The sequence below is a fragment of the Salmo trutta genome, chromosome 13 (genome assembly GCF_901001165.1).
Source record: "Salmo trutta chromosome 13, fSalTru1.1, whole genome shotgun sequence".
Taxonomy (NCBI): domain Eukaryota; kingdom Metazoa; phylum Chordata; class Actinopteri; order Salmoniformes; family Salmonidae; genus Salmo; species Salmo trutta.
The window spans coordinates 88,399,976-88,413,076 of record NC_042969.1 but is presented as its reverse complement, the minus strand read 5'-3'; the positions used below and the strand labels follow the sequence as shown (position 1 = coordinate 88,413,076).

At 44.5% G+C, this 13,101-nt stretch overlaps 1 protein-coding gene across 2 annotated transcripts in view; it reads right to left on the bottom strand.

Annotated features, from left to right (window-relative positions):
* The window catches only part of ehd2b (EH-domain containing 2b), a 35,416-nt gene extending 26,293 nt beyond the window's left edge, over nucleotides 1-9,123 (bottom strand). For both annotated transcript variants that reach the window (XM_029773920.1, XM_029773921.1), the window contains exon 1: nucleotides 8,513-9,123. The gene's annotated coding sequence lies outside the window, so the exon portion shown is untranslated. The remainder of the gene's footprint in view (nucleotides 1-8,512) is intronic.
* Between the last annotated feature and the right edge of the window lie 3,978 nt (nucleotides 9,124-13,101).

Sequence of the window (13,101 nt, the reverse complement as noted above, 5' to 3'; positions counted from 1 at the left end):
CACATTCCTGCAGTAAAGAGGAGAAGGGCTTCTGTTTTATTCTCAAATTAACATTTCTTTTTTGTTGTCTAGTTTTAGTTTTATTTGATTGTCACTCTCTCTCAGTAAGTCAACTATGTGAATCCATTTGGCAGCTTATCATATGGAATGCAACACCAATGCAGCCATAGACCTACAGTATGATGGCATTGCTGGCATTACTAGCGTCTGAAGCAGAGAAGAGCTCAACTCACACATTGTTTACATGTTGAGCTCTATGTTCTCAGTGTGAAATGATACCAGTAGATAATGTATACGAGTCGGACCATATACCAGATTGTGTACATACCTTTTTAAATGCTGACGTATCAAATAGTATAGTGCAAATCCAATCCTTGTAATGTTGATACAGTATGAAAATTAGGCTACAGGAGATGAGCATTAAAAGGTAACATTTTACGAGGTTCATTTTAATTTAAATTTAATTCCTTTTGGCAACGTTGCTTGCAAAATAATTGCAGTTGTTCCCATAGATAGAGCAACTATGTACTGTCTATGTATCACTGACCCTGAATAAGCTAGCGACTGGGCTAACACTGCTAACCTTTTAGGTCAATATACTGTTTTTATTAACATTTGATTTGGTTTATAATAGAAATTGAACTAGCTAGTAGCTAGTTATATGTAGGTAGTTTACAAGGTGTGCTGACTTTTCTCAAAAACGAGCCTCATCATGGCTAGCTCCTTGTTCCTCATGCTAGCTCCTTGTTCCTCATGCTAGCTCCTTGTTCCTCATGGCTAGCTCCTTGTTCCTCATGGCTAGCTCCTTGTTCCTCATGCTAGCTCCTTGTTCCTCATGGCTAGCTCCTTGTTCCTCATGGCTAGCTCCTTGTTCCTCATGGCTAGCTCCTTGTTCCTCATGGCTAGCTCCTTGTTCCTCATGGCTAGCTCCTTGTTCCTCATGGCTAGCTCCTTGTTCCTCATTGCTAGCTCCTTGTTCCTCATGCTAGCTCCTTGTTCCTCATGCTAGCTCCTTGTTCCTCATGGCTAGCTCCTTGTTCCTCATGGCTAGCTCCTTGTTCCTCATGGCTAGCTCCTTGTTCCTCATGGCTAGCTCCTTGTTCCTCATGGCTAGCTCCTTGTTCCTCATGGCTAGCTCCTTGTTCCTCATGACTAGCGCCTTGTTTCTCATGCTAGCTCCTTGTTCATCACGGCTAGCTCCTTGTTCCTCATGACTAGCTCCTTGTTCCTCATGACTAGCTCCTTGTTCCTCATTGCTAGCTCCTTGTTCCTCATGCTAGCTCCTTGTTCCTCATGACTAGCTCCTTGTTCCTCATTGCTAGCTCCTTGTTCCTCATGGCTAGCTCCTTGTTCCTCATGCTAGCTCCTTGTTCCTCATGGCTAGCTCCTTGTTCCTCATGGCTAGCTCCTTGTTCCTCATGGCTAGCTCCTTGTTCCTCATGGCTAGCTCCTTGTTCCTCATGGCTAGTTCCTTGTTCCTCATGGCTAGCTCCTTGATGGCTAGCTCCTTGTTCCTCATGGCTAGCTCCTTGTTCCTCATGGCTAGCTCCTTGTTCCTCATGGCTAGCTCCTTGTTCCTCATGGCTAGCTCCTTGTTCCTCATGACTAGCGCCTTGTTCCTCATGCTAGCTCCTTGTTCATCACGGCTAGCTCCTTGTTCCTCATGACTAGCTCCTTGTTCCTCATTGCTAGCTCCTTGTTCCTCATGCTAGCTCCTTGTTCCTCATGACTAGCTCCTTGTTCCTCATTGCTAGCTCCTTGTTCCTCATTGCTAGCTCCTTGTTCCTCATGTTAGCCTTTATCATTTCAGATATTCATATGACCAGCATGTATCTCCTCTTACTGCAGCTTTACCTCATCTCAACGTAACAGAAATGCTGTGAAATCTTTTGTCACCAGTATTCGTTTTTGTTGACATGTTTTGTCCTCACCGTTACTCCTACGGCATTAATCTGGTGAGCACCTTTGGAGCTCCGCCCTAAGCAAGGTATTTGATTAGTTAAGTTAGTTATTAGTTATTAGTTATTAGTTATTTGATTAAGGCGTCAATTTACACTGGGTTCCGACCCCTCTTTAACTGATTTCTGCCATGGAGCTTCCCAGGCTTCCCCTTTTAGGGAAGCCAATGCAGCGACGAGGCTACCTTGCCCTAAACAAAGTACATTGTGGCAGAATACCTTGACCACTGTGATTAATCCAAAACTAAGAAAAGCCTCGACTATGTACAGACTCAGTGAGCATCAAATCAACGTTTATTTGTCACGTGCGCTGAATACAACAGGTGTAGACCTTCACAGTGAAATGCTGAATACAACAGGTGTAGACCTTCACAGTGAAATGCTGAATACAACAGGTGTAGACCTCACAGTGAAATGCTGAATACAACAGGTGTAGTAGACCTCACAGTGAAATGCTGAATACAACAGGTGTAGTAGACTTAACAGTGAAATGCTGAATACAACAGGTGTAGTAGACCTCACAGTGAAATGCCGAATACAACAGGTGTAGTAGACCTCACAGTGAAATGCTGAATACAACAGGTGTAGTAGACCTCACAGTGAAATGCTGAATACAACAGGTGTAGTTGACCTTACAGTGAAATGCTGAATACAACAGGTGTAGTAGACCTCACAGTGAAATGCTGAATACAACAGGTGTAGTAGACCTCACGGTGAAATGCTGAATACAACAGGTGTAGTAGACCTCACAGTGAAATGCTGAATACAACAGGTGTAGTAGACCTCACAGTGAAATGCTGAATACAACAGGTGTAGTAGACCTCACAGTGAAATGCTGAATACAACAGGTGTAGTAGACCTCACAGTGAAATGCTGAATACAACAGGTGTAGTAGACCTCACAGTGAAATGCTGAATACAACAGGTGTAGTAGACCTCACAGTGAAATGCTGAATACAACAGGTGTAGACCTCACAGTGAAATGCTGAATACAACAGGTGTAGGTAGACCTCACAGTGAAATGCTGAATACAACAGGTGTAGTAGACCTCACAGTGAAATGCTGAATACAACAGGTGTAGTAGACCTCACGGTGAAATGCTGAATACAACAGGTGTAGTAGACCTCACGGTGAAATGCTGAATACAACAGGTGTAGTAGACCTCACAGTGAAATGTTTACTTACAGGCTCTAACCAATAGTGCAAAAAAGGTATTAGGTGAACAATAGGTAAGTAAAGAAATAAAACAACAGTAAAAAGACAGGTTATATACAGTAGAGAGGATATATACAGTAGAGAGGCTATATACAGTAGAGAGGCTATATACAGTAGAGAGGCTATAACAGTAGAGAGGCTATATACAGTAGAGAGGCTATATACAGTAGAGAGGCTATATACAGTAGAGAGGTTATATACAGTAGAGAGGCTATAACAGTAGAGAGGCCATATACAGTAGAGAGGTTATATACAGTAGAGAGGCTATATACAGTAGAGAGGCTATATACAGTAGAGAGGCTATATACAGTAGAGAGGCTATAACAGTAGAGAGGCTATATACAGTAGAGAGGCTATATACAGTAGAGAGGCTATATACAGTAGAGAGGCTATATACAGTAGAGAGGCTATATACAGTAGAGAGGCTATAACAGTAGAGAGGCCATATACAGTAGAGAGGTTATATACAGTAGAGAGGCTATATACAGTAGAGAGGCTATATACAGTAGAGAGGCTATAACAGTAGAGAGGCTACATACAGTAGAGAGGCTATATATAGTAGAGAGGCTATATACAGTAGAGAGGTTATATACAGTAGAGAGGCTATATACAGAAGAGAGGTTATATACAGTAGAGAGGCTATATACAGTAGAGAGGATATATACAGTAGAGAGGCTATATACAGTAGAGAGGCTATATACAGTAGAGAGGCTATATACAGTAGAGGCTATATACAGTAGAGAGGCTATAACAGTAGAGAGGCTATATACAGTAGACAGGCTATATACAGTAGAGAGGCTATATACAGTAGAGAGGCTATAACAGTAGAGAGGCTATATACAGTAGAGAGGCTATATACAGTAGAGAGGCTATATACAGTAGAGAGGCTATATACAGTAGAGAGGTTATATACAGTAGAGAGGCTATATACAGTAGAGAGGCTATATACAGTAGAGAGGCTATATACAGTAGAGGCTATATACAGTAGAGAGGCTATAACAGTAGAGAGGCTATATACATTAGAGAGGCTATATACAGTAGAGAGGCTATATACAGTAGAGAGGCTATATACAGTAGAGAGGCTATAACAGTAGAGAGGCTATATACAGTAGAGAGGCTATATACAGTAGAGAGGCTATATACAGTAGAGAGGCTGTATACAGTAGAGAGGTTATATACAGTAGAGAGGCTATATACAGTAGAGGGGCTATAGACAGTAGAGAGGCTATATACAGTAGAGAGGCTATATACAGTAGAGGCTATATACAGTAGAGAGGCTATATACAGTAGAGAGACTATATACAGTAGAGAGGCTATATACAGTAGAGAGGCTATATACAGTAGAGGCTATATACAGTAGAGAGGCTATAACAGTAGAGAGGCTATATACAGTAGAGAGGCTATATACAGTAGAGAGGCTATATACAGTAGAGAGGATATATACAGACACCGGTTAGTCAGGCTGATTGAGGTAGTATGTACATGTAGATATGGTAAAAGTGATTATGCATATATGATGAACAGAGAGTAGCATTAGCGTAAAAGAGGGGTTGGCGGGTGGCAGGACACAATGAAGATAGCCCGGTTAGCCAATGTGCGGGAGCACTGGTTGGTCGGCCCAATTGAAGTAGTATGTACATGAATGTATAGTTAAAGCACATAGCCTTGCTATTGAGAGAGGTGATAATAGGCAGACGTGGCTCTCAAGAGAAGACAGGCTATGTGCAACACTGCCCACAAAATGAGGTGGAAACTGAGCTGCACTTCCTAACCTCCTGACAAATGTATCACCATGTTAGAGACACATGTCTCTCAAATTCCACAAATCCGCAAAGAATTCAAACACAAATAACATTTTCACAAACTAGATTTATTTTACTGCTAGTAATGTTATATAATGTTTACTGTTAATGTCTGATTCTTTTTGTCTTTAATTCACTTTGTGGGTTTTATTGGTTGTTTTAGTTTTTCACTACAGTGGGGGAGAAAGGGAGAGGGAGAGGGAGAGAGATTATTTTCATGTCACAAGACTAAATGGGGCAGAAGGGTAGAGTCAAAATGGTGACGGAGGAGAGAGGAGTTGGCATCATCACAATATAATCCAAACAGCAGTATTAGACGTAGGATATGGAGAAAATGGTTCCTATGGGTTAACTGCTATCTAGCATTAGACAGAGTGGATTCTCTGGGTTCCTATGGGTTAACTACTCTCTAGCTCTGGGTTTGGGGTTAGGCTCCTTTATGAAAGCATAACTCAAACTGTTGAAGATCATGGAAAATGCCTTGTGGGTTTGTACACATTGCAACACAGTCACAGTCTGTCCTTGGACTGGAAACAAGCAAGTCACCATTCTATCTAGATTACTGGCAGAGCTAAAAAATAATCTATAGTGAACATTCCAGAGTACTGGCAGAGCCAAACAGAATCTATAGTGAACATTCTAGAGTACTGGCAGAGCCAAACAGAATCTATAGTGAACATTCTAGAGTACTGGCAGAGCCAAACAGAATCTATAGTGAACATTCTAGAGTACTGGCAGAGCCAAACAGAATATATAGTGAACATTCTAGAGTACTAGCAGAGCCAAACAGAATCTATAGTGAACATTCTAGAGTACTGGCAGAGCCAAATAGAATCTATAGTGAACATTCCAGAGTACTGGCAGAGCCAAACAGAATCTATAGTGAACATTCCAGAGTACTGGCTGAGCCAAACAGAATCTATAGTGAACATTCTAGATTACTGGCAGAGCCAAACAGAATGACCTCTTTCTCCCCTCTCTCTCCAGATGAAATCTCGCGTCTTGTGACGGCCGGCCGCCCAACAACCTGCCCACTTGACCCTATCCCCTCCTCTCTTCTCCAGACCATTTCCGGAGACCTTCTCCCCTACCTCACCTCGCTCATCAACTCATCCTTGACCGCTGGCTACGTCCCTTCCGTCTTCAAGAGAGCGAGAGTTGCACCCCTTCTGAAAAAACCTACACTCGATCCCTCCGATGTCAACAACTACAGACCAGTATCCCTTCTTTCTTTTCTCTCCAAAACTCTTGAACGTGCCGTCCTTGGCCAGCTCTCCTGCTATCTCTCTCAGAATGACCTTCTTGATCCTAATCAGTCAGGTTTCAAGACTAGTCATTCAACTGAGACTGCTCTTCTCTGTGTCACGGAGGCTCTCCGCACTGCTAAAGCTAACTCTCTCTCCTCTGCTCTCATCCTTCTAGACCTATCGGCTGCCTTTGATACTGTGAACCATCAGATCCTCCTCTTCACCCTCTCCGAGTTGGGCATCTCTGGCGCGGCCCACGCTTGGATTGCGTCCTACCTGACAGGTCGCTCCTACCAGGTGGCGTGGCGAGAATCTGTCTCCGCACCACGTGCTCTCACCACTGGTGTCCCCCAGGGCTCAGTTCTAGGCCCTCTCCTATTCTCGCTATACACCAAGTCACTTGGCTCTGTCATATCCTCACATGGTCTCTCCTATCATTGCTATGCAGACGACACACAATTAATCTTCTCCTTTCCCCCTTCTGATAACCAGGTGGCGAATCGCATCTCTGCATGTCTGGCAGACATATCAGTGTGGATGACGGATCACCACCTCAAGCTGAACCTCGGCAAGACGGAGCTGCTCTTCCTCCCGGGGAAGGACTGCCCGTTCCATGATCTCGCCATCACGGTTGACAACTCCATTGTGTCCTCCTCCCAGAGTGCTAAGAACCTTGGCGTGACCCTGGACAACACCCTGTCGTTCTCCACTAACATCAAGGCGGTGACCTGATCCTGTAGGTTCATGCTCTACAACATTCGCAGAGTGCGACCCTGCCTCACACAGGAAGCGGCGCAGGTCCTAATCCAGGCACTTGTCATCTCCCGTCTGGATTACTGCAACTCGCTGTTGGCTGGGCTCCCTGCCTGTGCCATTAAACCCCTACAACTCATCCAGAACGCCGCAGCCCGTCTGGTGTTCAACCTTCCCAAGTTCTCTCACGTCACCCCGCTCCTCCGCTCTCTCCACTGGCTTCCAGTTGAAGCTCGCATCCGCTACAAGACCATGGTGCTTGCCTACGGAGCTGTGAGGGGAACGGCACCTCCGTACCTTCAGGCTCTGATCAGGCCCTACACCCAAACAAGGGCACTGCGTTCATCCACCTCTGGCCTGCTGGCCCCCCTACCTCTGAGGAAGTACAGTTCCAATTCAGCCCAGTCAAAACTGTTCGCTGCTCTGGCACCCCAATGGTGGAACAAGCTCCCTCACGACGCCAGGACAGCGGAGTCAATCACCACCTTCCGGAGACACCTGAAACCCCACCTCTTTAAGGAATACCTAGGATAGGATAAAGTAATCCTTCTAACCCCCCCCCCCCCCCCCCCTAAAAGATTTAGATGCACTATTGTAAAGTGGTTGTTCCACTGGATATCATAAGGTGAATGCACCAATTTGTAAGTCGCTCTGGATAAGAGCGTCTGCTAAATGACTTAAATGTAAATGTAAAATCTATAGTGAACATTCTAGAGTACTGGCAGAGCCAAACAGAATCTATAGTGAACATTCTAGAGTACTGGCAGAACCAAACATAATCTATAGTGAACATTCTAGAGTACTGGCAGAGTCAAACAGAATCTATAGTGAACATTCTAGAGTACTGGCAGAGCCAAACAGAATCTATAGTGAACATTCCAGAGTACTGGCAGAGCCAAACAGAATCTATAGTGAACATTCCAGAGTACTGGCAGAGCCAAACAGAATCTATAGTGAACATTCCAGAGTACTGGCAGATAGAATATTCTAGAGCAGTGGTTCACAAACTGTGGGGGTGCGCCTCGAGGAGGGGGGGGGAGGGGGGTGTGGCAAAATGTGTAGAGTTGCAGGAAATTAGCTTAAAAAATACATTTAAAAAAGTCTCTATCCCATGACAAAATGTATAGAATTGCAGGAAATTAGCTTTAAACTTGTGAAATGTTCTCTGCCAAACAAATAGGGGTGTGAACAGTTTGTATCATTAATTAACAGTGGCCATAGAGATAGACGTGGCGTACGGGGGGGGCTTATGTCAGAGATGGCGCAGTGGGGAACTGTACAGAGACAGCGTTTGGTAGTTTTAACAGACAGGGCAATGTATCTTGTAGTTCACTATAACAGTAGGAACAGAGTGACCTTAGCTAGACGCATCAGAGCAGACCCTCACCAAAACCTTCCATTTCACTGATTCAAATTATAACTTTAGACTTTTTCCATTCAGTGCCTCACAATTTCCATAAAAGGTCTACGTACGGGAACTTGTTAACACAGTTTAGGAAACATGAGTTTAAACTCAGAAAACAAAAAAAAAACCTTACCTGGTGAAGATGGGAGAAACTTCTCCTTCCTTCAGGTTGTAGTAGAATGAAAGGTTATGCTGCATGTATGCTGTCAGTAAATACCAGCTACTCAGGAGGGTGCTCTGTCTCTCTCTACTGTCAGTAAATACCAGCTACTCAGGAGGGTGCTCTGTCTCTCTCTACTGTCAGTAAATACCAGCTACTCAGGAGGGTGCTCTGTCTCTCTCTACTGTCAGTAAATACCAGCTACTCAGGAGGGTGCTCTGTCTCTCTCTACTGTCAGTAAATACCAGCTACTCAGGAAGGTGCTCTGTCTCTCTACTGTCAGTAACTACCAGCTACTCAGGAGGGTGCTCCTGTGAGGTAAGGGCAACCAGAAGCCTGTCAGTCCGTGGGATGGTTTCTCTCCAGAGTTGAATATGTTTCAGATGAAGGGGTCCTCTCTCTGCTAGCTGGAGGAAGACAGGGACACCTTTCTCTCTCTCTCTCTCTCTCTCTTCTCTCTCTCTCTCAATGCACCTCCTCTCCCAACGATGCCAAGCAAAACTCTGGGACTAACCCTAAATCTGTACTGTTTAGAGCTGGGGGAAAAGTTTGGGTGGGGTACTAGCAGGGAAGGTTGAGGAGGGTGGAGAGCGCGGTGTGTACGCGAGACGGGGGAGTTGAATAAATTATTTGGGTGGAGTCTTTCTTTGATGACTACCCCAATACAGAGATCTTCAACAGATCTTAAAGAGTCTATAAAATGCAGATTACACATCCTACCAATGGGTCACATTATTCAGTTATAGTTCCCCCCCCAAGTTCTTTTTTTTATTTTAATGTAATAAACATTCTCAGAGACCACCCCATGACTTAGTTTAAGTTCCCAGCATTTAGACATTTTCCACTGTCCTACATTCTCTCCTCCTCTCCCCAACTCTCTAAACCCTGCAGGCACACCAACCAATCACCCAGTGCAACGTTTCCACTACCACCGGCGCCACCTGCTGGCTCTCAGCTACATGACATCCTTCTCCCCGTCCAAATCGACACCTCTTCTGTCATCGTTAGTCATCCAAATGGTATGGTGGATGCCCTGAATGTTCCAGAATAAGTAGAAATAAGCAAGGCCCAGAGTTTTTCCTGGTCAAATCACATTAGTGAAAAACCCTTTACATCAACAAACATAAAGGCACTGTAATAAAAGCACTAGAAGCATCACAAAAATATCCTGTGGCGTACTGCATTAGCATCGAATAGCCCCCGCGATATGTAACTTTTCAGGGAAGTTAGGAACCAATATACACAGGCAGTTAGGAAAGCTAAGGCTAGCTTTTTCAAGCAGAAATTTGCATCCTGTAGCACAAACTCCAAAAAGTTCTGGGACACTGTAAAGTCCATATAGAATAAGAGCACCTCCTCCCAGCTGCCCACTGCTCTGAGGCTAGGAAACACTGTTACCACTGATAAATCCACTATAATTGAGAATTTCAATAAGCATTTTTCTACAGCTGGCCATGCTTTCCTCCTGACTACCCAAACCCCGGTCAACAGCCCTGCACCACCCACAGCAACTCACCCAAGCCTCCCCCATTTCTCCTTCACCCAAATCCAGATAGCTGATGTTCTGAAAGAGCTGCAAAATCTGGACCCCTACAAATCAGCCGGGCTAGACAATCTGGACCCTCTCTTTCTAAAATGATCCACCGAAATTGTTGCAACCTTATTACTAGCCTGTTCAACCTCTTTTGTGTAGTCTGAGATCCCCAAAGATTGGAAAGCTGCCGCAGTCATCCCCCTCTTCAAAGGGGGAGACACTCTAGACCCAAACTGCTACAGACCTATATCTATCCTACCCTGCCTTTCTAAGGTCTTCGAAAGCCAAGTCAACAAACGTATCACCTTCTCCACTATGCAATCTGGTTTCAGAGCTGGTCACGGGTGCACCTCAGCCATGCTCAAGGTCCTAAACGATATCATAACCGCCATCAATAAGAGACAATACTGTGCAACCGTATTCATTGACCTGGCCAAGGCTTTCGACTCTGTCAATCACCACATTCTTATCGGCAGACTAAACAGCCTTGGCTTCTCAAATGACTGCCTCACCTGGTTCACCAACTACTTCTCAGATAGAGTTCAGTGTGTCAAATCGGAGAGCCTGTTGTCCGGACCTCTGGCAGTCTCTATGGGGGTGCCACAGGGTTCAATTCTCGGGCCGACTCTCTTCTCTGTATATATAAATGATGTCGCTCATGCTGCTGGTGATTCTCTGATCCACCTCTACGCAGACGACACCATTCTGTATACTTCTGGCCCTTCTTTGGACACTGTGTTAACTAACCTCTAGACGAGCTTCAATGTCATACAACTCTCCTTCCGTGGCCTCCAACTGCTCTTAAATACAAGTAAAACTAAATGCATGCTCTTCAACCGATCGCTGCCTGCACCTGCCCGCCCGTCCAGCATCACCACTCTGGACGGTTCTGACTTAGAATATGTGGACAACTACAAATACCTAGGTGTCTGGTTAGACTGTAAACTCTCCTTCCAGACTCACATCAAGCATCTCCAATCAAAAATTAAATCTTGAATCGGCTTCCTATTTCGCAACAAAGCCTCCTTCACTCATGCTGCCAAACATACCCTCGTAAAACTGACCATCCTATCGATCCTTGACTTCGGCGATGTAATTTACAAAATATCCTCCAACACTCTACTCAACAAACTGGATGCAGTCTATCACAGTGCCATCCGTTTTGTCACCAAAGCCCCATATACTACCCACCACTACGACCTGTACGCTCTCGTTGGGTGGCCCTCGCTTCATATTCGTCGCCAAACCCACTGGCTCCAGGTCATCTACAAGTCTCTGCTAGGTAAAGCCCCGCCTTATCTCAGCTCGCTGGTCACCATAGCAGCACCCACCCGCAGCACGCGCTCCAGCAGGTATATCTCACTGGTCACCCCCAAAGCCAACACTTCCTTTGGCTGCCTTTCCTTACAGTTCTCTGCTGCCAATGACTGGAACGAATTGCAAAAATCTCTGAAGCTGGAGACTCATATCTCCCTCACTAGCTTTAAGCACCAGCTGTCAGAGCAGCTCACAGATCACTGCACACAGCCCATCTGTAAACAGCCCATCAAACTACCTCATCCCCATACTGTTATTTTGCTCCTTTGCACCCCAGTATCTCTACTTGCACATTCATCTTCTGCACATCTACCATTCCAGTGTTAAATTGCTATATTGTAATTATTTCGCCACCATGGCCTATCTATTGCCTTACCTCCCTTATCTCACCTCATTTGCACACCATGTATATTGACTTTTCTACTGTATGTTTGTTTATTGCATGTGTTGTTGTATTGTGTCGAACGGCTTTGCTTTATCTTGGCCAGGTCTCAGTTGTAAATGAGAACTTGTTCTCAACTGGCCTACCTGGTTAAATAAAGGACTTGTTCTCAACTGGCCTACCTGGTTAAATAAAGGACTTGTTCTCAACTGGCCTACCTGGTTAAATAAAGGACTTGTTCTCAACTGGCCTACCTGGTTAAATAAAGGACTTGTTCTCAACTAGCCTACCTGGTTAAATAAAGGACTTGTTCTCAACTGGCCTACCTGGTTAAATAAAGGACTTGTTCTCAACTAGCCTACCTGGTTAAATAAAGGACTTGTTCTCAACTGGCCTACCTGGTTAAATAAAGGACTTGTTCTCAACTGGCCTACCTGGTTAAATAAAGGACTTGTTCTCAACTGGCCTACCTGGTTAAATAAAGGACTTGTTCTCAACTAGCCTACCTGGTTAAATAAAGGACTTGTTCTCTACTGGCCTACCTGGTTAAATAAAGGTGAAATAAAATAACAAAAAACAAAAATCAACTCTTTTAGAAAAGAAGCAAAGTTTAATTTACAGTTTTACTAAATGTACATTTATTTTTTAAAAAGGTGTCATTATACACAATAAATACAATACAAAATTAATCTGTAATAATATACTTCCAATTCTCTTCAGGTTTTTTTGTACATTATTTTGTTTGTCCATGTTGTTGTTGCTCTCGCTGCGTTTGAGTTTGACATCTCCACTGGGCTTTGAAGAGGGATGACATGGAGGAAGAGAAGGATGGATGGATGAACAGTGACATGGAGGGGGGGGGGGGGGTAGGGTGGCCATCTTGTGTGTTGACTGAAATGCATCTAACATATTGAACCAGTCAGAAAGACATCTTACCAGGACAACCAGAGAGACATTCACAACAGAATAGATGTGTTTTAACATGCAGGCGATTTCATTACCACATGTCTTCATTAACACCTCATCAATACAGTAATGGGTTTCATTAGAGACAGAGAGCAGCCACAACAGTCAACCACAACAGTCAGAGAGCAGTCACAACAGCCAGTCAGAGAGCAGTCACAACAGCCAGTCAGAGAGCAGTCACAACAGCCAGTCAGAGAGCAGTCACAACAGCCAGTCAGTCAGAGAGCAGTCACAACAGCCAGTCAGTCAGAGAGCAGTCACAACAGTCAGTCAGAGAGCAGTCACAACAGCCAGTCAGAGAGCAGCCACAACAGCCAGTCAGTCAGAGAGCAGCCACAACAGTCAGAGAGCAGTCACAACAGC